The sequence below is a fragment of the Cicer arietinum genome, chromosome 4, assembly GCF_000331145.2.
Source record: "Cicer arietinum cultivar CDC Frontier isolate Library 1 chromosome 4, Cicar.CDCFrontier_v2.0, whole genome shotgun sequence".
NCBI lineage: Eukaryota > Viridiplantae > Streptophyta > Magnoliopsida > Fabales > Fabaceae > Cicer > Cicer arietinum.
The window spans coordinates 62,505,523-62,517,203 of NC_021163.2; the positions used below are offsets into that span (position 1 = coordinate 62,505,523).

The 11,681-nt window shown below is 22.8% G+C and overlaps 1 long non-coding RNA gene across 1 annotated transcript; it reads left to right on the forward strand.

The window, feature by feature from the left end:
- The first annotated feature begins 9,684 nt into the window (after positions 1-9,684).
- LOC113786363 (uncharacterized) lies at positions 9,685-10,228 on the forward strand. The gene is made up of 2 exons (XR_003472640.2): positions 9,685-9,834; positions 10,015-10,228. It is a non-coding gene; the product is annotated as an uncharacterized lncRNA (long non-coding RNA).
- Positions 10,229-11,681: the final 1,453 nt, after the last annotated feature.

Consider the following 11,681-nt stretch of genomic DNA (forward strand, 5'->3'; position numbering starts at 1 on the left):
TTTTACAATAAAAAAATATACAAAATATATTAAATAATATATATATATATATATATATATATATATATATATATATATATATATATATATATATTCCCCAAACATTTTGGTCAAAATTGATTAAAGCTTGAACGACTGTGAATTACAGTTTATATTATTACAATAAATCAGTAGTAAAATTAAAATTGTTAAAAGGTTAATGAATGGTTGAAAGTTAAAAATCAAAATAAATTTATTTAATATGAAATAAAGTTCAACTCTCTTTGACATACATAATATGACATTCACACATATAAAATTTTCACATATAGAATGTAAATATGGCAACAACAAAAAAATTAGTTTGTAGATGAAATAGTGAAATATGTATTCAACATAACATTTTTGTTATTTGTCAGTTAAGTTAGAATTATTTACTGATATATATAACATTTGATTTTTTTGACAGAAAAAAAAAATACTCATTTAGTTATTAAATAAAGAGAAAAAATTCACCCCAAGGAATATTTAAGAAGTTTACAGATAAATTATATAAAAAAATAACAAAAGAATTTCATTTAAACAATACTTTCTCTGTCTCACAGTAATTGACCTAATTTAAAACAAATGTTTGCAAATAATTGACTCTTTCAATTTCTAAAACACTTTTTTTTCAATTGTACCATTTAATTAATATTATTTGAATCATTTCTAAAGCAATACCTTATTTTGTATTTATGACATTGATATTGCATCAATACCTAATAAGGATAATTTAGTAAAAATAATGTTATATATCTTTCAATTATATATTTTTCTTAATATAATTGTCATTAATTCTTCTTAATGATCAAATATTTTTCTTATTTCAATATTGTAGTACCCTAATTTTGTCCAATTATCATAAATAATTCAAAATGGTAATAATATCTATTTTTATTATAATATATCAAATTTTGTGATACAAAAAAAGGAAATATATATTTAAAAAAAGAAATAAAAATAATTACAATAAATAATTTCATTATGTCTCATCAATTTACAATGCCAAATCTAATTACAGTTCTAAAATCAAATCAAATTACAATAAAATTTAAACGAAACCAAATTAAGCCAACCTACTTTGGCTCTGTTTTGTTGCTGTCCTTATTGCTGTCTTTCTATTGCTGATGCAATATCATGGTTGAGTTGAGGCACTAGCCTTTGCTTTGTAACTAACTAGAGAAACAAAAAAACATAATTTTTAAGTCACTCTTTGTACACATTAGACAGAGAAAAGAGACAAATTTTGAGTTTAAAAAAAAAACTAAAGGACATATTAAAGCTCAGCAAATAAACAAATCAAAACAAATAAGCTAAAACCATGAATAAATCAGATGTGTAGAAAAAATGCAGATGATGGGCAGAAGAAAATAAGCATCAAACAAGAAATTGATGGAGAAGGACAAAGGCAACCAAGAAAGCAACTAAACTGATAAAAAACTCTATAAATACACTTTATCAATTTACTTATTTATCTATTTATTTATTTTAATGAATTAATCTAAAATCCAATTTTTTAAAATTTATTTAATTACATGTAATTTTTTTTCAATCTTTGAATTGTTGAGACACAAGTTGTACTACTTGATGGTTTTAAAACTCAATTTTATAAATGAAACAATAATTTAAAATATTCTTAAAAGGACTAGTTAGACGAAACATCTTTTTATTATTTGAAGTATTGAGACACAAGTTGTACAACTTGATAGTCCTAAAACTCGTATTTCAAATTTTTTTTTTTTAAGTCAAACAAATTTATTTTCTTTTCTCATCAAAACATTTTTTTTAAATATAACAAAACACATTTTCATTAAAAAAAATCTAACACATCAACATTTTCTACCTAAGAACTACGTATATTTGATTTCTCCATCGCACCGGGAGATACATAGGAGCAAGATCACATTTTTGTCAAGCGCATTAATAAATTTTAGTTTATTTTCGTCTTTTATTTCTTAAGCACACATTTATTCAAAAATAGTATTAAAAAAATAGTAATAATTGTTATTCATATTCAATAATAAAGAGAAACAAATATACTTAAGTTAACATTTATCTTGCACAATTAATTATAGGTAACTGTATTTTAACGGATGTCGTTGGGTGCTAGTACCCCTACGCATAATCGACTCCCAAACTCAAAATTTGGTTTCAAAGACCATTTTTTTAAGGGTTTCCCAATATTTTCCCTATTTTAAAATAAATTTTGGTGGCAACTCCATTGGGGAAACTTAGAGAGTCAAGCCTAACAAATTAATTATGCATAATTTTTAACTTTTTCTATATTTGTTTGTTTTTTATTTTCTTTTATTTGACGTGTTATTTATTTCTTAATAAGTATTAGTTGACATTATAATATTTTTAAACTTGTATGTTATTTATTTCTTTATTATATATGTTTATTATCACTATGGAGTTATTGAATCATACTTATTCCACATCCTACACTTTTACTAATACACACACTTATGAGTAGAACCTTATACACGGGTTTGAACAAAACTTAAGTTTAGTTTCGAGATCGTGTAGTGGTAGCCTTCTGGATGTACACCCTGTTTGGTTAACATGAAGATCTCACATAGAGTTTGATCTTGTTGAGGGTATTGTCACTCCAAATAGTTTACCTATTGTTGTTGACAATATTTCAAGATACTGCACCAAGATGGAAAAACCCATAATGTTCATCTCAGACATTGAAATCACAAAAAAAAAAAGATTAAATTTGTGTTGAAACAACTTATTTAAATAAAATAAAGAGAAAAAGAATTTAGAGGGAGTAATTCTAGACAAAAAATGGTACTAAATCACTCATCTCTAATAGAAGAAGATGAAAAAAAAAAAAAAACATAGGATTTAGAGTTTTGTTGGGGATAGGAGGCTATGCGGCCGCTACAGACATAAATCAATTTTCTACAAAATCTAATAAGAATAATGTATTACCCTAAAATATGAAATAAAATATAACAAACTTTTACCGGTGAATATATAGACATCTTTGTGGCACCAAATGTTTAGACATTATGACCAATTGTATTTAAAAGGGATAAACATATATTAAAAAATAAAAAATAAAGTAAATATTTGATAAGAGATCTATTCTATATATTTTTTTAAATAACCAATGTTAGTATCATGACACTTACTATTATACTCATATGACCATAATTAGTAGTATTTCGCCTTAAAATCACTACAATCTCTAGTTGAGAAATTGTATACTTTGAGATCATCAGACATCATCTTTCATAGGACAATTATAAGGATGACTATTGAGTCTACAATAAACCATGTAGAGAGATGTGAGTGATGTAGATACGACTTATTCCAACTGCATAATAGGAGTTGTATCTTGGGACTCTCGATATAGTGATATGTGAAATGTGTGTGGCCACATTAAAATAGACCAATATAAGATATTAGATAGATTAGTCATTTCACATATACTCGGGAATCGAAAAACAATATTAGACCTAACAAGGATGACACTTTTTCTGCCTCGTGTTCCAATAAAACATTTGGATGAAGGATAATTACTGCACAATAAATAATAGTTGCGGCAAGGTTAAAATCGTATCACCGATTTTCTCATTAATTGAGTAGCAATGATGATTGGCTAGATGACACTCATTGTTCATAATATGTTATATTATTGCAAATTAAGTGAGAGCATATAAGGTCACTCGATAGAACAATTTAATCGGAGAGTAAAAATTTAATTAAATAAATTAAATTAAACTTGTAGCGTGTGTGGGAGAGATATATATCGTGCCTCCTTTTAATCTAACTCTAGAGTCATTCTTACTAAGCTGCCAGCTAGCACTGAGGCAACCGTTCACCTAGACTAAGGTAGAGACACTATCATATTGTGTTTCTGTTAATCTAAACCAAAACTAACACTACACCAAAAGGAAGAAACCAAAAAGTACTACACCAAGATGGAAAAACCCATAATGTCCATATAAGACAATGGAATCACAAAAAAAAAAAAAATTAAATTTGTGTTGAAACAACTTATTTAAATAAAATAAAGAGAAAAATAATTTAGAGAGGATATTTCTAGACTAAAAAATGGTACTAAATCGCTCATATTGATAGAAGAAGATGAAAAAATATATATACAATTTAGAGTTTTTTTTTTTTTGGAAGAGGAAGCTATGCGGCCACTATCAACATAAATTAATTTTGTGCCAAATCTAATAAAAATGATGCATTACTCTATAATATGAAATAACATATAATAAATTTTTACCGGTGAATATAGAGACATCTTTGTGGCACCAAATATTTAGTCATTTATGATCAATTGTATTTACAGGTGATAACACATATTAAAAAGTAAAATATAAAGTAAATATTTGATAAAAGATCTATTCTATATATGTATTTTTTTAAATAACCAAAGTTAATAAATGTGAATAGAATTTATATTCTTTTTCTTGTAATTTTTTTCATTAGTTACATTGTATTTTTCTTTTTCTTGTATTTTATTGTCTTCCTCGATTAGAAACGTTATTACACACTTCAAATTTGTGGGGTTATTAGATGTAGTTATATTTAGTTAGATATGGTTTAAGGTAGTAAGAAGATTGTTATGGTTATGTGGATTTTGTTGAGAATTATAGTTGAGTCAAAGAAAAAGAAAAATAATTAAAGAGAAAAATAAAATTTGAAATGATTATACGAAGAATTGTTAAACAATAAGAGTACGATGCACTTTTATACAGTGCTCTTAACTTAACTAACCTAACAAATTCTACTTAACTATAAATATCTTTTAACTGCCTCTAAAGGTTCTCGCAAGTTGGAAGTGTGCATTTTGAACTTGGGAAGAACAATACAAGAAAAAGAAAAAAAAATATAATAGAGCTAATTAAAGAAAACTACAAGGAAAAGAATACAAGTCGTAATCACATTGGTTAAACAATAAAATTCACGTAGAAAGTGATAGCGATCGAGGTGCATAACTCTCGTGAAGTATTCGGCCTATTTTGGGATAGCTTGAAAATATTTCGGTGTCTCCACGGTACCAGCTCCAACATATAATCAAGAATCACAATCTTGGATCTTCAAATGACCAATTAAATTTAACTATAATATGATGGAAGCACAAAGAGAAAGCCAACAATGGCTAAAAAGAATGAAATTATAGTGAAATATATCACTAAAAGAGATAATGGTTAATCCACAATGAAACTTTCAAAGAATCGTATCATAAATTATAAAACATCTTCAATCTTCAAATATTATACAACCAAGTTGAGGAAGAATGAATAATGATATATTTAGATTCAAAATAAGGGATAAATGATAAAGAAAATTTGGAAAAAGAATTTATCAAAATAAATAAAACTAGAAATGATTATATGAATAACTGTTTTACAATTAGAGTATGATGCACTTTTATATAGTGTTAACTAACCTAACAAATTTTATCTAACGATAAGTATCTTTTAACTACCTGTAAGAGATTTTGTTAGGTTAGTTATACTAAAACATTATAAAAAAGTGTCATACTCTAGTTGTTTCACTTTTTCTTCGTACTATCATTTCAATTTTGATGTTTCTTTTTAATTATTTCTCTTTTTTTGGATTCAACCATATTTCTCAACATGACTAATCGTTAAACCATTTTTCAAATTATTATGATTATATAAAATAATAATATATAAGATAATAATAATAATATTAATATTAATAATAATAATAATTATTATTATTATTATTATGATAGTGAAATATATTACTAAAGAAGATTGTGGTTAATCAACCATGAAACTTTCATAGAATCGTATCATAAATCATAAACCATCTTAAATCTTCAAATATTATACAATTAAATTGAGAAAGAATGAAGAACATAAAGCAAATTGAGAATTTGGCAATAACATGTTTTATAATTAGAATATGATGTCTTTTTATATAATGTTCTTAATGTAACTAATCTAACAAAATTATACATAAACACAACTAACTTCTAACTGCCTTAAATTGTATATAGTTAAATCTAATTATATTTCACAAAATATTTGTTTTCTCTTGTTAGAATCCATAGTCATGGATGTCTCATTTCAATTAATTTCAAATGCAGAGAATAATGTGAAAATTGAAAAGATATAAAATTATACTAACGAAAATACACTAATTCAATAATATTACGTAGAATAAATATTTTTAAGAATCACCCGTTGGATTGAAATCTACACACATATAGATCATAATTATAAATTTGATACTAATCAATAAACAATTACTATGTCATCAAAAGATGTGAAAATTACTGTTATAAATAATTACACTGTCGGTGTTGATTATAGCATAACATGATGACAAAAATAATTATAGATAACATGATGACAAAATTAATTAAAGATTAATGTCAAAATTTATAGATATGATCAATATGACATAGCTTCTATCTATTGGTCAATTTTTAAAAATATTCAATCGACGTCATATTATTGAACGAGTGTAATTTCTCAAATGTAATTTGACCCTTCGTAAAAAATATATATTAAATAATTAAATAAATTATCAATTTTTTTTTTATAAATAGAGTAAAGACAATTAAAATTGATTAAAAGCATGAAAGATTGTTACTTACGAATTACAATAATTATTTTTAGTATTAACGCTCAATTGTAAGCTAAGTTAATATTAGATAAAATATAGATTTATATATATATATATATTATATATATAATAGATAATACAACAAATCAGTGGATTCAAAATAATATAATAGTAAGTGACAAAAATAAAATGACCAATAAAATAGTAATAGCTTTAATAATACTATATCTTTAAAATTTAGTCAAAAAATAAAATTTCAATCAATTAATTGAATAATTAAAATTGGTAAAAGTTTAATGAATGGTTGAAAGTTACAAATCAAAATAAATAAGTTTAACTCTCTTTTATTTTTTCAAGCTCAAGTCTTTTTAACATACTTAATAGTTAATATATGACACGTGGCAAATTTTCATACAAATATACTCTGACAAAATTTGACTCAATCTTAAACTCAAGGTGAATTTCTTGCCGTGTTACTACTTTGTAATGTACGCATCAATCTTACTTACTAGTAGAGATGTAATAAAGCTCCATCGTCTCTTTAATTAATAATCTCCTATCAACTCTCTAATATTAGATTTTTATTGAAATAATTTTTTAAAAATTTTAATTTACGTTTTATGAACTTAAGTGAAGGGTTAACAAGTCTAATATTTTATTAATTGAGATTTTTTTAAAAAAAAATTCAGAATTTATTTTTCCAAAAAATATCAAAAGACATTCTCCAAAGAATATCAAATATTTTTTTCAAGAAAACAATAATAAAAAATTTAAAAATCTTTTTTATCAAAAATTTATGTAAAAAGTAAAATAATAAATTGAACTTTTTTTCAAAAAAATATCGATTTTTTGTTTTTTTAAACAAAAAAAGTGGGTCAATAGGCTCCACTAAACACACACTGTTTTAGGGGCTTTTAAGTTTTTGAGGTTTTCTTTCTTATGGTCTTTTTAACTATGAAACTTTTTTACACCTCCAACGTGTGGGTTAGGCTAATAATTAGTAGTTTTGTAAAATTGACACCTATAATTACTAGTAATAATTGGAATATTTTACTCTGCACCCCACACATAAATCTGTCACCTTTAATCAACGTTAAAAAACAATTTTGTCTTTTTAACCTTCTATAAAACCTTCAATTTTTTTTACTTCTATTATTTCACCCTTCTTCCGAAACTTTAAAGAATTCACCATAATTTTTGAATATTTCTAAATTTTTTAAATAAAAAAAAAGTAAGTAGAACTCGAATTTTTCATACCTTTGAAATAAATTTTTTTAAAATTTTGAAATATGGATTAAATTTCAAAAATTTGGAAAATTTCGAAAGTTTTCAAATCGGAAAAGTTTTGGAAGTTTTTAAATCTGAAAAGTTTCAAAAGTTTCCAAATATGGAAATTTTTGAAATTTCCAAATTTTCAGATTGCTCGAAACTTTTGAAAATCTAAAAAATTTATATTTCGAAAATTTGAAAATTTTTATTTCGAATATATGAAAAATTCGAATTCTACTTACTTTTTTTTATTTCAAAAATTTGAAAATATTCAAAAATTATGGTGAATTATTTAAAATTTCAAAAGAAGGGGTGAAAAAATGAGTTATAAAATTAAATTGAGGATTTTATAGAAAATTAAAAGAGAAAACCATGTATGGTTAGCTATGAAGATGCCCAATTTTAGGCCAAACACCCTACGCGTCTAAGAGACCAAAGTGAATGAACATATAGATTATCCGTTAATATATACTCAAAATATTATTATTAATTATTGTGGAAATTTTGATTAGTTAGAGTACAATAAATAAATATATACAGTGAAAAAAATAATTAATATGATATTAGTATTATACAATAATAAAGAATTTTAGATAAACAAAAATAATAAATAAAATATTTAAAATTAGATGAATGAAATACTAATTTATAATTAATGATAGTGAAATTTTATTTCTTGAATACTACTTCCTCTAACCTATAATAAACAAACTATTCCATCATTGAAAAATACTAACAAATGTCTTTATTACATTTGTTAAGAAACTCAAAAGAAAATTATTATTTTAAAAATTATGTATGAATCTATATTAAAAACGATGCATCCAATATTAGTCAAAAAAAAAAAAAAATAAATAAAGAAGTTATTAATTAATATGATTACCTTTAAAATTAAAAGTGTCGATATTTTTCAAAACAATTCTTTATAAATATATCAATTATTATAGAATAGAAAATATTATACTATTGTGATTATGATTTGTATTAAATATTACATTTTCATTTAAATAAAAAATATCATACTAAAAGTTATAAATTAAGATTTTTGATATGATTTTTATGTTAGCAATCAATTATGAGTGGGGAAATTTTTCAATGTCTAAAAAGTGACGAGTTTTCTTTAGACTTAAATATAATTTTGATTTTTTTTTAATTTTTTATTTAATATTTATTTTAATTCTTTATTTTGGTCTTTTATTTTTTATAAATGATACACTTTTTTGTCTTTTTTATCATAATTTTTTCAAACTACTTTATAATTATTGTTGTAAAATATTGAAATCAAATTTTGGATCAATTATAAAGTTAAGTATACAATCTTAATAAGGATTATGTAAAATTACAGTTAACTCTGATAAATGCCATTTGTTTTAAAGAGTTTACGCATATTTTAAAGTATGTAAGAAAATTTTTTTTCAAGTGCAACACTATTATTGAGTTAATATAATTTTTTTGAAAGAATATTATAATGAAAAAATATTGACAATTGTTAAATGATTTCAATGACAGGATTTTGTTGTAATTTTTGTTGTGATTGTAACAAATATTAAAGAACTTCATAATTATTAAACCTATTAGAATACAATAATAGTTAATTATTTTCAAAAAGATAAAATACAATAAAAAAATAAAAAGGTATTTAATGTTTCAAACAAAAATAATAGTTAATTATTCTTGTCATCATTGATGTAAGACTCATCAGACTTAAATGCTAGTTTGAATAATTAATAAAAAATTATATATAATGTATTTTGAAATATAATAAAAATAAAAATATTTAATATCATTAATTTATTTTTACTTTGAAGCATCTTTATTGCTTTCTCTAAATCTAAATAGATGGTATATAAGGAACATGTTAGTCTTCAATCTAACAAGAAATAAAATATTAAGTGAAATCTTACACAATGGCCCTTAACATCAATCGAGCATATATTTGTTGGATGTTGATCCTTTCTTTGGTTTTGGTTTCAGGTAATAAATAAACGTTTGTTTTATCTATTGATTTGTATTCTTTATATATAATTAACTAACTCAAATTGGGAATTGATTTAGTGGCTAGATGCATATGACTTTATTATAGGACTTTTTAATTGTATATATATATATATATAAACTTATTGCTTGTATGAATTTAATTTCTTTTGGTTGCAGAATTAGCATTTGGTCTGGATTTTCTGGGTATAACATGTGGTGATAAATGCATAAATCCTGGGGTTTGCAATCAAGATTGCATCAACAGGGGCTATCACAGAGGTGGTACCTGTTATGAGAATGTTTATTGTTGTTGTTATACATGATGAGTTATTGTACCTACCATAAATTGAAATAAATAAAATGCATACATAAAGTATGTTTAGAGTTCAAAGTTCGTACGAATATATATTTCAAATTAATAAAACTAAAGATCGATTAATAAAAATTTAAACTTACGTGACAACACAAATTACACCCGCATTATGAACCCACCTCCAGTAATATTGTTATTATATTTAAATTTTATATATATTTACATATTCAATATTTTTAATAATTTTAAATATTAATAATTATAATTGTTTCTTTATAACCAATATAATTTTAATATTTTTTAAATTTTGTTATTATATAACAATAATTATTTTATTATATTAGTTATAATTAATATAATTAAATTTATTATTTTGAAGATAGAAAAGAGGCATAAAAATGAATAATTAATTTTATAAATTTAATAAGTTTAATTTTGTGTGCCGGAAAATATGGAAGTACAAAAACAAATCAAGAAGCACCATATAATATCATACATCTAAAAGAATACAAGAATGGATACTATATTTAATTTTTGCCAAAAGGCTAACAATGATATACATCTAAAAGAGGATAAGTCTAAGAGTAACCCCGTTAAAACAATCACTTAGAACTCAGTGAAAAAGAAATTACTTAATTAAAATTTCTAAAAAAGTTTACATCAATTATAATAATTTAATGATATCAATTTAAAATTTAGAAAATTCGTTTTATGATTTAAAAAGTTTACATCAATTATAATAATTTAATGATATCAATTTAAAATTTAGAAAATTCGTTTTATGATTTAAAAAGTTTACATCAATTATAATAATTTAATGATATCAATTTAAAATTTAGAAAATTCGTTTTATGATTTAAAAAGTTTACATCAATTATAATAATTTAATGATATCAATTTAAAATTTAGAAAATTCGTTTTATGATTTAAAAAGTTTACATCAATTATATTAATTTAATGATATCAATTTAAAATTTAGAAAATTCGTTTTATGATTTAAAAAGTTTACATCAATTATATTAATTTAATGATATCAATTTAAAATTTAGAAAATTCGTTTTATGATTTAAAAAGTTTACATCAATTATATTAATTTAATGATATCAATTTAAAATTTAGAAAATTCGTTTTATGATTCATATTAAAATTTTAGGTTTTCACATATGTGTTGGGTAAAGAGATTACTAACTCTGATCTCTATTATAAGACAAATTTTAGTAGATCTTTTTGTCTTTATTATAAGAAAATATATATATATATATATATATATATATATTTTAAGATACATTAGTTGTTATAATTCTTTTTATATCCCTATTTAATGTGAGAAATATGTTTATGGGAAGGATAATACTAACAACACTATTTTTACATACATTTTTTAAAACATTCTTGTTATATTAGATAAAATTCACATAAATTTATAAATTTTTACCAAATTGTGTGATTCTCATTCAAATTTATAAAAACTCATAAATTTTAATCAATAATAGAAAGTATGTTACCAAATATGTATTAAATAGTATGTTAC